Here is a 7,627-nt window from a genome sequence, read left to right as displayed (position 1 = left end):
ATGAAAAACGTTATCTAGGTAACTCTGTGAATGTCTTAAATTTCTTTTGACCTTGCAGTCATCATAATTCAGCTTCACGTGGTAAAAATTGAGTAATATCTCTGCAAATCCATGTTAACCAGAACCGTCTTGTTTCCTTCTTCGTAAAAACAAAAATAATACGCAGTCCGCATCAGCAAAAATCTGCATGATGTTTGTCATAGTTCACCTTCATGTGGACTTTGTGACTTTATATAGGTCATAAAATGTTATTGCTGGCAGAATTATTGGTTATTGTTTTATTCTTGTGACAGGAACCTCTACCTCTTTCACATTCAGGTACTAAGCAAAACACTGTCAAAGATTCCTGCTATGGGAGGAGTGACCCACTTTATGTAAGAATTTTGATAAACAGAAACTGCGAGAAAGAAACAACAGTAAGATGGAACAAGTTGCACAATCAAAATGCACCTTAACAGGATCAATATCTTGGGTAAATTCTGACCCAGACGATCTTCTTCAGATACTTGGAAACAGTGGAAGAATACGTTACTTCTTGTAGTTGCCAAATCCTTTTAAAAAAATTATGAAAAGCTTATGGCAGATGATTAAGTTTGCTGTTAAAATTTTGCCGACGTTCCTGAGGAGCATCCCAATATTTTTTCTGCATGCTGAGAGGGAAGGCACGGCGAGGTATTCACAGCGTCTTCACAGGAAGCGACCTCAAAGTCAAGCCATTTTCAAAAGTAGCATGCAGACTAACTCAGCATTTACTCTTTTACAGTACAAGCATTTGAGATTCTAACGTTTGAAACTTTTTTTTCCCCCCATTTCTCTTATAAAATTTGCAAGCCTATTCAAAGAGAACAGGAAAGGCAGAGCGGCCTGTGAGATCGATAATGAGCCAATGATGTAGGACGCGGTGAATGTAAGGGCGCCGTGAGAGAGCAGAGCACCCCCTGCTTTCTTACAGGCTGGTGTTGGAGCCATTCGGCTGCTTGGCCAGGGGCCTTTGTGGCTCATCATTGCCGTCAGAATGTTGACACAAGTACTCCTTCATTTGCTTTCAACAGGACCTCCTGAAAACTCGCACCTCTTAGCAACCGGGCTCATTCTTTCTCTCTCTCACACGCACACACACACACACACGCACGCACGCACACCCCCCCCCCCACACACACACACACAGAGACGAGCACATGCATAAGGAAACATTCTCCCCTCTGGGTGTTCTCGCGGGGGTTGGGGTGTGATTTGCTTGTGAATGGGGAACAACAAAGAGACGCCTCTTGCTATTCTGATGTACATCCCCATCCTCTCAATTTATCAGATGGTCTATTTGAATTAGTGGAGGCAAATCAAACAGAGCCAGTGATTCTGTAGCCGTTTCATTCATTTGTCTGTCCGCCTCGCCACACTTAGTCTCATTACCAGCAACGACCGTTCCCGGACAAATAGCATGTGTGCCGTGTTGTCATGCGGACGTTTCTGCGCGGACGAGTGCGTACTTTCCGTCTCCCAAAGGACATCAGAGCAGATGCAATGTAAAAATAAATAAATAAAAGCACATCCCTTCATTAAATATAAGTGGAACACAGCAAGGTCACTCGTTTAAATGGAGCCAGATGAAAGTGGCTGTCTACATTAAAAGGTTTAGATTAAGATCTGCCTCTCTTGCAAACACGAAACACGAAAATAGAAGAATAAAGGCCCGCAAGCCACAAAAAGCGCATTCAAGGGAAACAGTCAGCGCCACGTCTCTGCTTTACGGCTCTATCCACCACATCTCTTCAAGAGAAAAGGATGATGATTACACTAAAAGTCATCCAGACTATTTGCTCCTCTTCCTGTCCTTTTCCCTCAGAAGCCCAGAGGAGAAAACCCACAATTACTTTTATATGCCGCAGTGACAGTAAAAGAGATGTGAGCTTAAACAAGAGCGCTCGTTCTTTCAGATGCATTAAAATCCGAGTGTTCAGGAAATGGGTTATTTGAAAGTAGAACTAAATGACAGGGAAGGAGAAGCCAAAAGTCCTTTAAGCTGGATTGAAGAAAGCTTTGACATTTCTGCAGTACAGCATCCACAGCCATGGGGAAAAAATAAATAAAAAATACCCCATCACAATCTAATCCACCTTACGCTGACAGTTGGTTAATGGCAGTCATTGCTTTCAAAAGTGACTTTAAAGGCTGCGGCGGTGAGAAGACGGGAGATTGTTGAAATGCAGGGACTGGAAGCGCGGAGAGAAAAGAAACTGCACCACCTGGGCTTTTATGAGTTAACTCAGGCAATGGAATGGTTGATAAACTATAAACAAAGCAAACTAATAAGAGAAAATAGCGCTGCTGACGTTCACATTTCTTACTTCCCTGTAAATGAGCGGCTGCAATCAGTTCCTTTGACACAAGAGATAAAAACAGCGAGGCAGAGAAAACTGGGACACATAAATCTCCCATTGAGGTTGTTTTGATTTTAATATCAGTAATTGGAAAAGACAATGTTCAACGTTGCTTAAATAGATGGTAACATTTTATGACAATGCAGCAGAGGTTTCTTTGCGGAGTTCTATTGAGCCGTCATTAGCAGTAAGTGTTTTATCTGTGGCAGACAACTTTCTAGAAACAGTTTTCAGAAATTCTCATTGGAGAATCAAGCTAACGGGATGGAAGAGTTAAAGTCGGATTTCAAATCAGGTTTTGCCCTTTTTAAAACAAATGTCATTTCAATTGCATGACAGTTTCTAAGCCCCTCCTCTGCTGTCAGCCCAGCCTGATCCCGCTGTCCAAACGACTCCCATTTCTCTAAACTATAGGGGCATTCAAATAAGCAAGTGAGACGCTAGCTTTTCTCCATTGTTTCGCAATAAACACAGACGCGACCTCCACCGCTCCCTCCCCCCGCCACCTCCTCATTACGCATCAACTTAAAGGAGCTTAAATTTCCCTGCTTTCACCTGAGCGAGAAGAAATCTCACACACGTGAGGCGTAGAAGCACACAGCACCCTGCAGGAAACATGACTGGAAAAACTACAGATGCACCAGTCAATTCACATGAGAGTAGATTTAATCAGTTTTTCCCTGAATGTATCAGACTGATGATCAACTCAAAAAAAAAAAAGAAAGAAAAAATTACTGATGAAACCATTTGTATCTCTAATGGTAACCAGCATCATAAGAATTTAGTTTTGGTTTGTGAAGGTAACAAAAAAAAACGTTTCTTTTGATTCACTCTTTTTTGAAAAAAAAAAATAAAAAATCAGATTAAGGATTGGGAAATGCACTTTCATACATAAATGAGGATGGTTTTGTGATTCTTTCATCCTTGTTGGATTCAAAACTCATAGCTCTGAAACCTGCCACATATGTTTTGGTTTTTGTCCTTAGAAGACAGAGTGAACTGTTGAAAAAGCAAATCAGCAGAAACAAGTATTGGCTAGGAACACCCAAATCGGTGCATCTTTGCTAGTCTAGCGTTCAGCCAACAAGATGGGGAAACTCATACCGACAATGTTATTTGGTCAGGATTTAAATCATTTAACGTTCTGCTGCAACATATTAACCAATGATGTATACCGGCCCGAACAAAAAGAATGAACAGACAAAGCGAGGGAGCGATGCAAAGCGCAGAGGGGGCAGAGCGAGATTAATATCTGTCCAATGTGCTTCTTTTAAGATTCGCAGAACCTGCTCCAGCACCTGCAAGGAAAGGTGCTTATCTGTCAGATTTAATCTGCTCACCAAGATGTGTGAAGGTGTTTGTGTGTGATGAAAGTGTAGGCTTTGGAGAAGAGCTGGGCGAGCAGAGCAAGTTGCAGCAAGCCTATCAAGCTCACACTCACTGGCTGGGACTCTGAAACGCCTCGCAGAGTCCGACGCTTGTGGTGAGAGATATCATGTGTCCACCTGATTTAGGATTATCACAACACAGTATCTAGAAGATAACACCGCAGCCATTAATCTGCTTTGATCGAGATATAAAACCCTCTCTTCCTTTATTTATTTGTATTTATTTTTTTTTAGGTCTTTCTCAACCCTCGAGTGAAACCCTCTCAGACCATTTACAGTGTGGGTGTTCTGAGAGCTTTGCTGGTAAACCAGTAGATTATCCCGATTGCTTTATGACTACAACCTACCCTACCATTATGGGACTTTGTCATTGGGAAATTGCATATTCCCAGACACACATCCAAAAGACGCACCAACAGACACGCCCTGCCTTGAGGGATAACGAGGAGATTCACGCAGCTAGGCAACGGACAGTCATCACCTGTAAAGACCTGCGCATGGGAAAGCACGAAAACACTCATAAAGAGCTTTTAATGTGACACCGCCTTCAGTCAAATAAATTGGCTGAGTGAGCAGCACGCCTTAATAAAGATAAACGGCTTACAGCAAATTTTTTTAGCCAAAGCAACAATTCTTCACCTAAAAAAAACAACCTTTTTTTGTATGTAACTGTACAAGTAAAAAAAAACCTATTTACTAATGAGTGAGGAATATACAAAAGATCTAATTATGTCCCATGGATCAGATAAAGTGGTGCACTTGTAAATGCTTCCCTCTCCCTTTGTTATCATGCTTAAGTGAACATAGCCTTGATCTAGTAACATGGAATTTGCTCCTTTCTGCATTAGCGCTGGAGCAAATTAATTCCCCCACCAGATCAAAAGCCTCATAGACGGCCACATGCACCAGCAGGCAGATTTTACAGGCTGCATCCAAAACTTCAACATCAACTCAGCAGTCGTCCGGCAAACAACCTCGCACATCACTGAGACAAAATGATAGCAGCACACTGAGGCAAATGCACATCCGACATCCTCCTGCGGTTTTCGTCTTTTATCTACTTAGCTACCAACATAAACTTGCCCTCGCCGCCCTGCCCAGAAGTCCAGATCAATACGTAATGGGCGCCACACTGAGCAGATGAGTTCCCTCTCGCTATTCCCACCCTCTCTGAACACTGTCTCTTTGTGCTGCTAAGGCACATCTACGGCCTCAGACAGCGCAAAAAAAAAAAAAAGAGTGAGGGAAGGGTAGCTGGAAGGAGAAAGAGAAGCAGGGACAGAGAGCGAAGGAGGGGAGAGAGGATGGCACGAAAAGGAGGGAAGAGCTGAGCGCCAAGATGTTGCACAACAAGCCCTAGTCTTTCCAACAGGCAGCATTATCATTCAGGGCAAAAACACATCGACACAGATCCAAAAACCCTGGGTGCACAGGATAGAGCTTAACGCCACCCCCATCCCCACCAGCACATACCCACACATAATCTAAAAGAAGCTTCCAGCCATTCTGATGTCTGCAGTTCAGGCAGAAAAATCCTTATCTTGCTTCTTTCCACAGCATCTCCTTCTTGTCTGAAGTCATGACAAAACATATTCCAAATAAGGAGATAAAAGCAATGCATTCAATGAAATACATTCATTTGTGTGTTTTCCTTTCAAAATATGGCAATCAATCAAACTTTACTACGGAGCACGCTTCAAAAAATCACATACAATGCAGTTTGGTTTGGGAAAATTAGGATCAGAACTGTATCATAACATGATATAGTTTTAATGGCTTCCTTAGGTCATGACCTCCAGCATGCAGGTCAGTGACTCTGGAACTCGTCTAAGTCCAAAGGACGTTGCATGGTCGGGCCGAAATCGGCTCTCATTGTTGCAGTTGCATAACAAAAATCACCAAATTTTGTTCTTAGCCTCTTGTCACCCAAACCTTTCTTTTCACAACCACCCTGCCAAACTTATTGCCCCCTTCTTCATGCGAAACTTTTGGTCAGATTGGACACTGTTGGTAAAGTGGCTCGGACAGCAATGTTGTCAAAACGGGCAGTGATCATCCGAAAGAAGATTAAATCTCTGGCATCTGTTGGACCGAAACACTGAATTCTCCCTGCTTGGATTTGGTCCCACAAAGCGGGAACGTCCCACTAATAAAATTTTTTTTTTTGGCTTCATGGGAAATAAAATGAGATTTTTCAGCTCATCAATCATTATTTCCTCCTCGAAACCAGGGAACTCGTAAAAGTCATTCGACTCTGCCATGGTTCCTGTGTTTACTGTTGTTAAAACACCATGAGATATAATGCAGTGAGAGGGGTTTCACAGAAATGTGACTTGAGGACCTGGAAGGGTTTGTGTGAAAACGAATGTCCTGCAACCACATGACCGGGCATCGACTGGGCAACAACTTCGGCATGACCACGCTGTGTCATTGAGGCCATCGTTCTTTCTGGGTTTGGGGTCACTTTCTGCCCCAAGCTGAGGAGTGTAAGTGTCTTGGTGACTTTGCAAATGGTCTGTACTTGTATAGCGCTTTATTAAGTCCAGAGGACCCCAAAGTAATTCCCACTACATGCACCAGTGACACCGGATCCTCTGACCACCAACAGACAAGGCAGATGAAGTGTCTGGACAAGGACACAACAACTGATACAGAAGCAGTTGGGATTCGAATCAGCAACCCTCTGATTACAGGACCACTGTTGCCCCATGTTCATGATCAGTTCTGTACCTGTGATATGATGAACAAAAACACACCAGAAGCGCATGCAGGCAACGGACTGCAAGTGTGTAGCTGATCTGACTGATATGCAACCCGCAGATTCAAATAGGCCACAGAGGATCGTGGACCAAATGTAACAAAACTCTGGTGTGAAACTGTATAAAAGGGAACTATTACTGATGATAACTTCTCAGAACCTAATTTAATGAAACCTAATCTAGCCCTTTAAACAACCTGGCTAAAACATTTTTTTTTGACAAAGACATCCACTGCTACATTTCGTTGTCATGACACCATCTGATTTCGAGCAACGAAAGCTTTGTGTTCAAATATAGTGACTTCTGAACCTGGAAAAAGCAGCAATGTTGACAACTAAATGTTAACCAAGAGCAAAACTTGCACGCTGTGTTGCAATAAATAGAGTCCATTAGGAAGAACAGCAATTTTTTTTTTTAACCTAATGCCCTCACCAGGAAACTCCTTTTAGTTCCAAATACCTGCTTTTCAAATACGTTTCATGTTAAATCTTCATGCTTTGAGTGCTTTTTAAAAACTACATAATACAGGGAAAACGGCCAAAGCCTTTAGGCCCCGACCGCATGCCCTTGAGTGCTGCTTTTACAATGCTGGCAAGTGGAGTACCGAATCTGGCTTGGCGTTTGTGCCTCCGCACGATGTGGGAAGTAAAAAGGCTGTCGTCTGGCCTTAAGAACACTTCAAAAAGCCCAAAGCGGTGTGAGCTGCAGCACAAGTGACAGACACTCGCAGGGGGTCACAGGCTTGTGTGCACGCATGCCGCGCACTGCACACGTGCGCTTCTGCACAGGTGCGTGTGTGCAGGCTATGAATGTGTGTATATAAACTAGTGCAAAGGAAAGAGAGGCCTATTAAAAAGCTGCCTGAGGAGAGGACTTTCAGTTGGGAATCTATGGGAGGGCAGAGAGGATGGCAGGGCCATTGTGTGTCACAGTTTCATCCTGAGAGCTGGAATTAGAGTCTTTCTCCTCGGCTCGGCTGGAAGACCCCGCGCCGCCGCAGACCTTGTATTTAATTAGAGCAGCTTCAGAGCGACAACCTAAGAGGAAGGAGTAGATGGAGAAGGATGAGCAGGTTGGAAAAGATTAAAATAAGAGCCGAAAA

Source organism: Poecilia reticulata, chromosome 3 (assembly GCF_904066995.2).
Source record: "Poecilia reticulata chromosome 3, P_reticulata-male-v2, whole genome shotgun sequence".
Lineage (NCBI taxonomy): Eukaryota > Metazoa > Chordata > Actinopteri > Cyprinodontiformes > Poeciliidae > Poecilia > Poecilia reticulata.
Note: the sequence above shows the minus strand (reverse complement) of the source record.